A 12,990-nucleotide genomic window follows, 5' to 3' on the forward strand; every position below is an offset into this window, starting at 1 on the left:
ATTTGTATTTTCTTGATTGCTAATGAAATTGAGCATCCTTTGAATAATTCATGTTTCTTATTTTGTGAAAGTGTTCATTCCAGCTCATTTCTGAATTTTCCTTTTTAAAAAATTTGAGTCATGCAACTTATTTCAATACTTGCTTCTGATCCCTTTATCATTTAAACCAGTTGGGTGTTAGTTGCCATAATTTTCTTCAATTTTGTGACTTGCATTTTCTCATTTATTATGGGATCTTCTGTCAACAGAATTTCTTAATTTTAATCCATTCAAATATATTGATTGTTTTATTTGTGCTGTTGGTCTCATTTATAAACCCCTTTTATATCCATGGATGATTATAATATTTGCCTATATTTTCTTTTAAAATTTTTATATTTATCATGTGTCTATCTTGGAGCTGATATTTGTGTGTGACAGAAGTCCAATTTTACATTTTCCATATGGATAACTTTTCCTATATTATTTGCTGAAATTTTTTTTCTTTCTTTAAAAAAATTCTATTTTTTTGTTTTTGTTTTATTTAAAAAGTAGACAGAGAGAAAAAGAGAGATAGAGAACAGACATAAAGATATCTCTCGAGGTCTGCACTGTAGCGTAGTTGATTAAGCATCCGCCTGCCATGCCAGAATCCCTTATGGGCACTGGTTTGTGTCCTGGCTGTTCCACCTCTGATCTAGCTCTCTGCTGATGGCCTGGGAAAGCAGTGGGAGATGGCCCAAGTGCTTGGGTCCTGCATCCATGTGGGAGACCCAGACAAAGCTCCTGGCTCCTGGCTTAGGATCAGCTCAGCTCCGGCTTTTGTGGCCATTTGGGGAGTGAACCTGCAGATAGAAGACCTTTCTCTGTCTCTCCCTCTCTCTGTAACTATGTCTCTCAAGTAGATAAATAAATCTTAAAAAAAGAGAGAGAGAGGAAGATCTTCCATTTACTGGTTAACTTCCCCAAATACCCCCAATAGCTGGGGCTGTGCCAGGCCAAAGCCAGGAGCTTGGAGCTCAGTCTAGGTCACCCACCTGGATGGTAGCAATCCAAGTACTTGAGGCATCCTCTCTGTGGTCCAGGGTGAGCAATAGCAGGAAGCAGGACTGGAAGCAGAGGAGCCAGGACTCAAACCAGGCACCCCAATATGAGACGTGAGCATCCTAAGTGGCATCTTAACGACTGTGCCAACCGCCACCCCCCTTTAGGGCAGTGATGTCCAAACAGAGTCATGTTTCAGCCTTCAGACTTGGGCATGCAACTAGGCTGAATTTAAGGAGGAGGGCGTGAACAAAGGTAGTTAGTGTTTATTCCATTTTGCCATTTCAGAGTCTGGGTACCTACAAACTACAACTTCACATAAATTTCATCTCATGCAGAATAGGTTGCTGCCCCAGGAATCCTCTGTGATTGTCCTATTCATCCCCTCTTTCCCCACCCTTGGGATTATGTTTCTGAGTGGATAAGGGTAATAGAACTAAGGAAAAATGTAACTGTGAAAGAAAAGATAAAAGTTGCGATTGAGGTTGGAATGCCAAATTTATGACATAAGAACTTTCACATAACTAGGAATTTGGTATTGACCTTCCTAGTAATGAATATAAATCAATTTTATGATTTGCAAAAAATCCATGAGACAAAAATAAGCTAACCGTTCAGGGGCAGAACAAAGGTTTTGCAAGGTGGTGTAGGATGATGGTTTAGATTGCTCCCTGGACCTGGATTACCTGTGTTGTAGTCCTGTCTCCACAAGTCACTAGCACTGTACATTTGGATATTACTTGATCTTTCTGTGTTCTGTTTTCTCTCCTGTAAATCAAAGATAATTACGTACTCACAGAAGTATTTCACAGATTAAATGAATTAATGTGTGTAAAATACTTTGAAAAGTAATGGATTATTGGTACAGTTAGTAAACATTAACTTTTATTATCATTTCCAGTGCTGAGATCAGAAAGAAAAGTTCCTATTAGATTCCTTACAAGAGGATACTGCTTAATGCAAAGGACTGGGACCCTCACACAATCCTGGTAGGAGTATTATCATGATTTTTATTATTATGTCATTTTGAAGTTTGTCTGTTCTTTCAGAAGTCACGCTCTTCCCGGCTGAACTTTTGATAAGCTTTGAGGTAATACCCCACGAACAGAACCTGGAATATAGCAATATACTTATATATTTTTGAACCAAGAGCAGACATTTGGCATAGTCGTTAAGATGCCACTTGGGATGTCAGCGTGCCACATCAGAGTGCCTGAGGTTTGAGTCCCAGCTCCATATCTGGCCCAGCTTCCTGCGACTGTGCTTGGGTCCCCACCTCTCATGTGGGAGACCAGACTGAGTCCCAGGTTCCTGATTTCAACTTGACGCAATCATGGCTGTTGCAGATATTTGACAAGTGAACCAGCTGTTGGGAGATCTCTCACTCCCCTCCTCCCCTCTCTGCCTTTCATATAAAACAAATACATTATTTAAAAAAAAAAAAAAAACTAGAGGAACATAAATTCAAGAACACGTTGGGCCCAGAGGTACCTGAGGGCATGATTGAGTCTCATGTTGGGCCGTTTCGGGTGTATAGCAGTGCACAGCCAAGATTGCTTAGTGCTCCGTGGCTGCACTAATTTTATCATGTAGCTAGTAAGCAGCAGAGCTGGGAGAAAACAGACGTAGACTGGCCCCTAAGTCCAAATGTTAATGAGATGCCAATAGAGTGACTTTATTTTTAGAATACTTGACCTTGTATGACGTAGGTAGCCTGTCTTTGTAGCAGGAATTTTATAGTTAGCCACTGATTCACATGATGAAACAATGTACTTTGAAAGTGAGATGGTTTTTCCTTCTGTATTCTTTGACAAGCAATACATCCAGCCTTGTCAAGTATGGTACCAACATGCAAAGTAAAAACAATAGTGACATCTTCCAGTCAATTTCTACTTGATCAATTATAGAACCTAACTCTTACGGTAAATTAAGGTGCAGGTTCTCAATAATCATCAATTATGAGGGTCAATAATATATTGATCTTGTGATCTCCACAATCAATTACTGTCTAGCTGACATAAGAAGAAAATCTAGAAAGAACATGCATACAATCTTCTGTAAATCTGAGGAGATTTCTTTGTAAGTGGAGACAGGGTTTGTCAATGAGCAGTAGAGGGAGAACTGTGCCTACAGACTACCCCCGCCTGATAAAATGTTGGCTTGCTGGGCCGAAACCTTGAATCTAGCAAGATGGAGACAGGCTTGTTACCATCTAGAGTTCTTTCCTTTGGTCACCAGCTGGAGCTCTTCGTGGCTGAGTTCTTTTTAAAATGACATTATGGGGCGGGCGCCGTGACTCACTTGGTTAATCCTCTGCCTGTGGCGCCAGTATCCCATATGGGCACCAGGTTCTAGTCCCGGTTGCTCCTCTTCCAGTCCAGCTCTCTGCTGTGGCCCAGGAAGGAAGTGGAGGATGGCCCAAGTGCTTGGGCGCCTACAGCCGCATGGGAGACCAGGAGGAGGCACCTGGCTCCTGGCTTCGGATCAGCATAGCTCTGGCTGTAACAGCCATTTGGGGGGTGAACCAACGGAAGGAAGACCTTTCTCTTAATGTCTGTAACTCTACCTGTCAAATAAATAAATCTTTTAAAAAATGACATCATGAAAAGACCATGTGGGGAACAAAAACTGTGCATCCTGGAAAGAGGCAGGAAAGTGTGGAAAGGTGCTGAGACGAATCATGTTTAGCTTCTTAAGGAGTTAATGAGGATTGAAAAGAAGTTTCCGGTCATATGAGTAAAGGAGCTAACAGCAGACCTGAGAGAAGAGGAAAAAGAATCTTACTTGTCCTTACCTCTGAATATTGCAGAAGTGTTACTGGACTCTTCTCAGTGCCTCAGTCAGGAGTACATGGTTCAAGTTGATATTCTGTAGATTTCTACAGTCACTATTGCCCCCTTTGTAATTAGCAAGTCTTACGTGATGTTTTAAGGTTGTATATATCTTGTTCTTGTTTTCTCCTGACAGTCCTCTTTCAGTAATTGATATGGACAGATGAATGTCCTAAAATTGAGGCTTCTTTTCTTTCTTTTTTTTAAAGAGTTATTTCATTTATTTGAAAGGCAGAGTTAGAGAGAGAGTTGGGGGAGTGTCTTCCATCTGCTGGTCCGTTCCCCAGATGACTATAAGAGCCAGGCTGAGCTAGACCAAAGCTGGGGACCAAGAGCTTCATCTGGGTCTCTCATATGGGTGCAGGGGCCCAAGCACTTGAGCCATCTTCTCCTACTTTTCCCAGGCGCCATTAGCAGAAGCTGGCTGTGAGAGCTGGTGTAATGACCTTCTCTGAAATCTTCCAAGGGGGCTGTAACAGGTAGCGGGCAGAAGCCGCAATGATGCTGCATGAGGGCTCTGGAGGTTGACTGACTTGGCCTTTGGGGCTCCGTCATTCCATAGCAGAGGCTTTGTCTCCTCAGATCTGAGACAGCCTGGCTTAGCCATCACCTTCTACGACGCCGAGAAGTGTTCTGGGGATTATGGTAGCCTGTGATCTGGGTTCAAACAGGCCTTCCTGATTGCCTAACATGATGGAGCAGAAGAGGCATGGTTGATCATGCTTTTTGTTTTCTTTAAAAAAAAGATTTGCTTAAAAAAAGGATTTATTTATTTGAAAGACGGTGACATAGAGATGAAGAAACAGAAAGAGGAAGAGATCTTTCTTCTATTGGTTCAGTCCTCCAAATGCTCGCAATGACCAGGACTGGGCTAGCTGAAGCCAGGAGCCTGGAGCTCCATCTGGGTCTCCCACGTGGGTAGCAGGGACCCAGGCACTCAGACCATCTTCTGTTGCTTTCCCAGGTGCATTAGCAGCGAGCCGGGCTATGTGCCACTATAAGTCCACTGCAAGGAGCCAGCTTGGAGTGAGAGATGGATGGGCAGACATTCTCACAGCCCACAGTTGACACAAGCAAGGGCAGAGTAGCTTCTGGGCATCAGGAACCCCTTGTTCCCTTCCCCCCTGCAGCAGGGATAGTTTGCCCTGATTGGACTTGGCTCAGAGCAGGTATGGTGATACTTTCTAAGAGTGCAGTGTCGGGGAGGAGAGAGAGAACTGGTTTGGAATGTGGGAGGCACAGATTTCGTCCCAGGATTCAAGTGAATGTAAGCTTGCATAAGCTGTTTACTCTTTCTGGACCTTACACTTATTTATATTTATTTAAGCTGTGAAAGGGGAGCCTCCTGATGTTTTCCCGTCAATGTCAGACCCCAGATAAGACATCACGATGTTCACTGTAGATGTCTGGATCAGAAATTCCTTTGTGGATGCATGCAGAGAGTGAAGCACTAGGGGGAGCAGAACTCTTGCCAAGGAGCAGCATGGGAAAGGAGGAGGGCACAAGGCAGGGAGTGTTTGATTCAATCATTCTAAAAACCTAAAGTTGGGAAAGAATGGCTGAGCTGCTTCAAGACCAAGTTTCATCAGATTTCTTGTTCAATAGTGTCGGTGAAACTCAAATTCAGCTGGGAAAACCCGAGACTCCAGCCAACAAGGAAGAACTTACTGAGACCTGGTAATTATCTAGATCATAAAGCTGAACCAGGAAGCCAGGCCAATTCTGTCTGGCATGTAACCTAGAGTCTGAGTCACTGCGCCCGTGTGAAGATGTTCTGCCTGGCCCTCTTCCTAGGGTGTCACAGGAGCTATGGGCATGTGCAGGAGAGGTCTTCCCTCTGCACATCACACTGGGCACCAGATCCACACACAGGGCTTTGTCATCTGTACCTAAGTAGACCTGGGTCCTGGGAATGAAGCTAAGCTTGGATTGCCAGCTAGCAGGCCCGGGGTGCTCAGGCTAGCAAGCAGGGGATACCCACGGAGTAGGGCAGGAACCCAGTCCTGTTGCCATCCCTGCTTTCCTCCTCTCTCTATCCCGAGCTGGCCTCTGGCAGGAATTGCTGACCCATTTGGGTTTTTTTTTTTTTTTTTTTTTTTTTTTTGGTGTGTGGTTTGGTATAGTGTGTTTCTTTGTTTCCTTGATTTATGCAAAGTGGTGGGAGGACAGGGGTGGACTGAGAAGCAATATAGGCCATTCCCTCCCATCCTCATCTGGACTCAGAATTCCCATTTCAGTGCTCCATCTCCATGGCCTTTTGCTCAGTCCCCAGAGGCCATTTCCCAGTACAGGTCAGAGGCCTTTACAAGACACCTCCTTTTCTTTGCTGGCTTCCTCTGTATTGGCTCTATTTGGCTCTATTCCCCCTCATACTCTTTTTTTTTTTTTTTTTTTTTTGACAGGCAGAGTGGATAGTGAGAGAGAGAGACAGAGAGAAAGGGGTCTTCCTTTGCCGTTGGTTCACCCTCCAATGGCCGCTGCGGCCGGTGCATCGCGCTGATCCGAAGCCAGGAGCCAGGTGCTTCTCCTGGTCTCCCATAGGGTGCAGGGCCCAAGCACTTGGGCCATCCTCCGCTGCCTTCCTGGGCCATAGCAGAGAGCTGGCCTGGAAGAGGGGAAACCGGGACAGAATCCAGCATCCTGACCTGGTGTGCCGGTGCCGCAAGGCGGAGGATTAGCCTAGGGAGCCGCGGCACCCCCCCCCCCCACACACACACACACTCTTCAAGAAACCTCAGTTCTTCATTGAGACTGGAGAGGAGTACAAGGGAATGCATATCTAAGAATCTGCCTGATGCTATACTTAATTTAGGTAGCACATTTTTGGTGAGGACCATAATGAGCAGGTGCTAAGGTGGATGCTGGGAAATACTTGATTGTGATATATGATCCTTGATTTTTGGAGCTCACAATCTAATTGGGGCAATAAAAGCCCTTGTGTGAAGAGTTAAAAACAGGAGCTTCAATACCAACACCACCCAGCACAAATGAATGTTTGCTGAATGTTTAGTAGGCAGCACAGAGATTCCATACTAACAGTTCAGGAGAGCTGGAGAGAGTTTTCTGCAGGACGCAGCGGAATCCTGATATGGGTAGAATTCAGTTATACCCTTGTGTTCAGAAAGAGCATCACCTTGTATTTGCACAGCACCACTTATTTATGGATTTAATGTTTGAAGCCTAGGTCTTCCAGGCGAGGAAATAGGCCCAGTCAGGTCACATGGACATAGGGGCCCTGTCACCTAACCGTAGAATCAGAGCTCTTCCCACTCTAGCTGCCTTCCCCTAGGAGAAAATGGAAAAGGCAGTGAGCTAGGAGGAGAGACCAGGAGCTGGACCACCTCAGGCAGGGAAGTGAAACAAGGGGGTGTGGGGTTCTCTGTTAGGGAAATAGTTGGCCTGAACCAGGGATAGCAATTCACCCCCATGACACCAGCTGCTCTCTCAAATTGGTAGCCCATGGCCAGATTTGTCTTTACTACATGTGGGTTTGGTCTGCATAGTGGCTTACAATGTGTGAAATTGTTTTCCATGTTTGAAAAATGCTGGGGACACTTGCATCCTGTATCAGAAAATGCACTGCTGCTGGTTTGAGTGCCAGCTACTCTACTTCCTACCCAGCTTCCTGCTACTCTGCCTCTTTGGAGGCATCAGATCATAATGACTCAAGGACTTGGGTCTCTGCCACCCATATAGGACACCTGGATTGAGTTCTGGGCTCCCAGCTTTGCCTTGACCCAACCAAAGCTGTTGTGGGCATTTGGGGAGTGAACCAGCAAAGGGAAAGATGTCTTTCTCTCTCTCTCTCTCTCTCTCTCTCTCTCTCTCTCTCTCTCTCTCTCTCTCTTTCTGTGGCAACACCTTTTACATAAAAACAAACAAACTTTAAATTATGCAGTATGGAGCAGTAGTTAAGATACCCATGTCCCATGTCAGAGTCTCTGGGCTCGTTCGCCTCTGATTCCTGACTCCAGCTTCCTGCTAATGTAGACCCCGGGAGACAATGGTAACAACTCAAGTAATTGGGCTCTTGCCACCCATGTGGGAGACCTGGATTGAGTTCCCAGCTCCTAGCTTTGACCTGGCCCAACTCTGGGCTGTCATGGGCATTTGGGGGAATGAACCAGCAGATGTGAGCTCTCTCAAATAAATGTTTTAAAATGTGTGTGGGTGTGTTTTTTTATTTTTTTTTAGGCAGATGACTTCTCTTTCATCCACACACGATTGCTAGTGTCTCTTGAAAGCTGGAATCCATGGAACAATGAATGAATCCTCTGTCCTTACAGACACATTGAGCTGGAATCTCTGTAGTTCTCTAGGGCTCCACAGGGGACAGCCTGTTTATACTTCCCGATATAACACTTCCTGTGTTTATACTTCCTGATATAAGTGAGGATTCTGTAGGACATGTGATATTTGTCACACTTTACCGTTTGTTACATTTGGGTATTCTGTTACACCGCTGAGATAGGCATGAACGGTGATGTGGCAGGAAGGGCAAGAAGGCCTGGAATCAAGCCCAGCTCTGCCGTGCATTGTTTGTGGGCCTTTCCCGGCTTGAGTTTCATAACCTTGCAGTTGGGCTAATAAAAATGCCAGTGCCATCTATAATGTTTTAATGCTTATTTTTGGCAGTACCCAACTTGAGGTGCAAAGAGAACATTGGCTTCTATGGGACACCCCTCTAAGTGGTTGCTAACCTCGCTTTGGGAAGAGGCTACAACGAAGCTCTTGCAGCTTTGAGGATGTCATGGATATAAGGAAATGGATGGCAATGGGGCCTTGGAGGAAAGGCTGCCCATTCCCTGGGCCAAGTCTGCGTCTCTTTCCCCCACTTTGCTCTTTGATCTCGATGTTACCTATCTGCTTATAGACCAGGGAGAGCATCAGCATCAAAAAGGATTGGAATTTCAAAAAAGAGCGCTTTTGGAACTCTGCCTTCATGGTAGGAGAGTATTTTCATGAATCAAAACTTAGTCAATGGGAAAGGACGCACTCTCTTCTCATCCCTGGGAGAGCGTCAGGTGCCAATTGATTTTAGGATCATGGCAATGATGTTGAGCTGCTTTGAAGATGGCACAGGCTGACAAAGCTCCCCAACAAGTCAATCCAAATGTGAAGTATTACCCGGCAACGTTCTCTTGGGACACTGCTTTTGGTTTCGTCTTTGATCCCAGCCCACTGAGTGGCTATTATGGCAGGGTATGTGGGTGCGCGATAAGGTGGTCACAGCCACAGGTGCTTCCCACCCCTGCAGCAGGGGTGCCATTGGGTTTCTTCCTTCTTTCCGCTCCCCAAGCTTACCCCATCTCTCCTATCTTGTCACACACGGCACTTAAGACACCATTTTGCTTTTTCATTGTGATTCCTTTGTGAAGGGAAATTGGAGTCACCACACAAATGCTGCCCAGAGAAGTCTGTCATCTTCTGGCTCAAACAAGAAAACTACAGGATTGTGGGGCCTGGGTACATGTGTCCCTAGCTTCCCAGCCCCCTGAGGCCGTGTATAACTCAACATTTATAAAACTGCCATTCGTTCGAGTGAGGGCTTTCTGGGGAAGATCGCGGAGACAGACTCCTGAAAATGTGAGAAAGCACCGGGAGTTCAGAAGGTGCCTTTGCATTCTTTTCTCCCTCCCTGGGAAATTGAGTGGGACCAGACAAAAAGCAGCTCTCATTTTCATTATTATATGCTTAAAATAGGCTGGCCTTGGGCTCTTTCACAAAATACTGGTCCTTGGACTGCAGCCAAACATGTGCATTTCAGTTTAAATAAGTGCGTCGTAGGAAAAGCAAAGGGGTGCACCGTTGGGGCTCCACGGAGGCTGCTGGTAGCCTCCATGCTGCTCTCGCTCGCCTCCTCCCTTCCATATCAGCTTGGCAAGATCTGCCTGAACTCGGAGAGCAGGTTTAACACAGTGAGTCTCTGGCTGTGTGGCAGGGGAAAGGGAGCTGCCTCTCCATCCATAGAAATGCTAATGAGCAGAGGCGACACTGGGCTTTGAATGCAGGCCTCCTGTGCTCCTTGGCTTTCCCCATGCTGCTGGAACATATTTTCAACATTACTTGAGAATACAGAGACGGTGAAGGGCAGATCCATCCAGGCTAAATCGCTTCCCTTGCTTTGCCGGCTACTCGGCAGTGACCCGGATGCTTTCCATCCGGGTGATGGAAACATTTTGACTGAATTATGGGGACTGGCTTCAGGCCAAGGGAGGCAAAGCAGAGCCCGCGGTATGGCAGGTTCCAGCCCTATTAAGACCCTGGAGTCTGTTCCTTTTTCTGCGTTAGTGTTTGAGCGGTTTCTCTCTCATTGCTTGCATGTGGCATTGCCCAGGAAACCAGAAGGGGGGAGGCGGAAGTGTTTTTCACCTCCACGTTGCTATTTCTGCACTGCAGCATTCCTGGTATCTGGGAGATGTAGTTAAAGTCAGGAATCTAAGGCCTCCCTGGGTCTCCAGGCAATGACCTGTGCGTGGTGATCGAAACTACTAGCTTATTGTCACTGTCCAGCTCGTCTAAGGAGGAGTCCTCTTGTAGAAGATATTATTGAGTTCTTGGTCCAGTTTTTAAGATTCACAATCTTAAGTTGTTTAAATGTTTAAATAAGAAGTTTAAGGACAGGGGAATCTTGTCAATATGACTTGGTATAAAAGTTGAAAACTTACGGCCGGGCACCGCAACTCACTAGGCTAATCCTCTGCCTTGCGGCGCCGGCACACGGGGTTCTAGTCCCGGTCGGGGCGCCGGATTCTATCCCGGTTGCACCTCTTCCAGGCCAGCTCTCTGCTATGGCCCAGGAAGGCAGTGGAGGAGAAGCACCTGGCTCCTGCCATCGGATCAGCGCGGTGTGCCAGTCGCAGCGCGCCAGCCGCGGCGGCCATTGGAGGGTGAACCAACAGCAAAAGGAAGACCTTTCTCTCTGTCTCTCTCTCACTATCCACTCTGCCTGTAAAAAAAAAAAAAAAAAAAGTTGAAAACTTGCTTAGGTAATGAGAGAGGAAAAAAGGCCAGGTCTTGGCAGAGGGGTAACCTGGGCCTCAATCTCCTGCAATTGTAGGCGACAGGGCCCACAGTGCAGTGGTTCTCAGCCTCTGTATTGTAGGTCTGGTTGCCCATTCTAGTCAGGTTAGGTTATGTGAACAGCATCCAAAATCACGCTCTATCTACTTATCGTATCAACCAGGCATGCAGGAAAGAGCTCCTGGGCTGAGGGCACCCAGAGCCCAGCCCTGCTCGCCCTCATTCTGCCCATTGGCGCTGCTTGCTCTGAGCCTGCAAAGTACCACTCCTCTTGGTGGTCATCCAGGGCAGGCTCCCTGGCCTCCTGCTCACTCAGCTCGACTTCCAGATTTGGCTTTGCACCAGATGAAGGAATGGAAGGAAGAGCAAAAGCACAAAGGATAATTTCTGACGGGTTGTGTCCTTGCTGGTAGAGAGGCAGAACGAAGAACTGGAGCTATGAGGAGCTGGGTCCGGTGTGCAGGTACCCAGGATCTGCTAGCGCTTGTAGCTAGGTCTGTTGAGGCAGAAGATGGTCTTAAGTATGGCTGTAGAGCTCCTCCCTCCCTTCTAGGCAAGGTAGTAAAGCACTACTTGAGAAAGTCAGCTGAGAAAAGTTTCTAGAAAGTGACCTTATTCATTTATTTCTTCACTTGGTCAAAATATAGTGAGTTTTATTAGGAAATAGGCCTAAGTAAACAGGATACAAAATGCTGAGTTCCTGGCTTCCCGAGTATGTAGTTATCACAGGTACATGATCTGCAGGGCTCCTAAACGCAACACCTGTCAGTGTTTTCCATTGGGAAGGAGCATCTACATTTCATGTCCCCCCAAAGCCTCATCTCTTGTGAGGAAGTGGTCTGCATCCTTTCTGATTTTCAGCCATGACAGCTGCATTAACTTAGGGTTTCTGTTTCTACACTGATTCATCCGGGGTGCTAGGTTAGAAACCACAGACACCGAGTCTGGCTATCTTAGGCGGAAAAGAGGAATTTGTTGAAAGGATATGTACATCAAAGGACACACAAGGGTACTTCAAAAGTTCATGGAGAATGTGCATTGTCTTGTAATTCCATGTTTCCATGACCTTTCTGAAGTGCTGTCATACTCAGAGCCTGGCTGTACCGCGGACTGGTGAGGGCGATGGGCAGGCATTTGTCCTTTTCGAATTTTGCTTCACCTGCCATTCAAGGAGTGGTGTACAGTCAGCGTGGAACTCACAAACAGATGGGATGCTCAAAGTTTGAGTTTGGAAAGCAGACAGGAACCAACGGAGCGCTGGGTAGTGAGGCCACAGAGACTGCTTCTCACGCAGCTGGGCAGAGGTGAGTGACGTGCCCAACTGCCTCCAAGATGCCGCCCCAGTCACGCAGGGTTCAAGTCCTGGGAGAAAGCTTGCGATTGGCCAGGCTTCTGTCTGGAGAGCTCGTCCCTTTGATGTTCCCTGCAAAAGGGCCAGCTCCTCTCAAGATTAATGGACCAGTCACTAAAAGGGACATCAGGCTAATAGAAAGGGGGCCTGGATTCAACAGCAACAAAACAGATGTCTGGAGATGCAGGGTTGATGTTCGAAACCCAAAGTACTATCAACTCTGCTAAGGAGCTTCCATTTCTCCTCCTTAATTTTCTTGGTCCTGGTTTTTTTTTTTTTTTTTTTTTTAATTCCTTTCTCTTTTATCACCTTTATTGTGCTACATTTCTGGAATGGCAGGTCATGTGAGATTTGAAAAACAACTTCCTGAATGCCCCTGAGCTGGGAAGTAGTAGAACCAGGCCCTGAATTTACATCTTTGGATTTCCAATTGCTGTCATCCTGTCTTTCTCTGTGAGTTGAGGCCATGCAAAATGGGGAGTGATGAATGTCAAGAGAGGTACAAGAAATTGCATGGCTATTCTGAAGAGTAGCGTTTTTTCTTCTAGTTTGGAAAAGTTTAGTGTGTGCAATTAACAACAAACATGTTTTCTTTACGGAAGGAAGAGGGCATCTCTCTACTCTCCTACAAACCAGTTTAGTTCCCCAGCACAGGGTGTTCGGTCCTTGCCAGGAAGGTTGTCATGGTAAATCTGGGGAACGGTGTCTCCAGTGTTCCACTCTCGGTGAGTCCTCTCGGGATCCCAGGTCTGTGTTTTCACT

This window comes from Lepus europaeus, chromosome 11 (genome assembly GCF_033115175.1).
Source record: "Lepus europaeus isolate LE1 chromosome 11, mLepTim1.pri, whole genome shotgun sequence".
NCBI classification, from domain to species: Eukaryota; Metazoa; Chordata; class Mammalia; order Lagomorpha; family Leporidae; genus Lepus; species Lepus europaeus.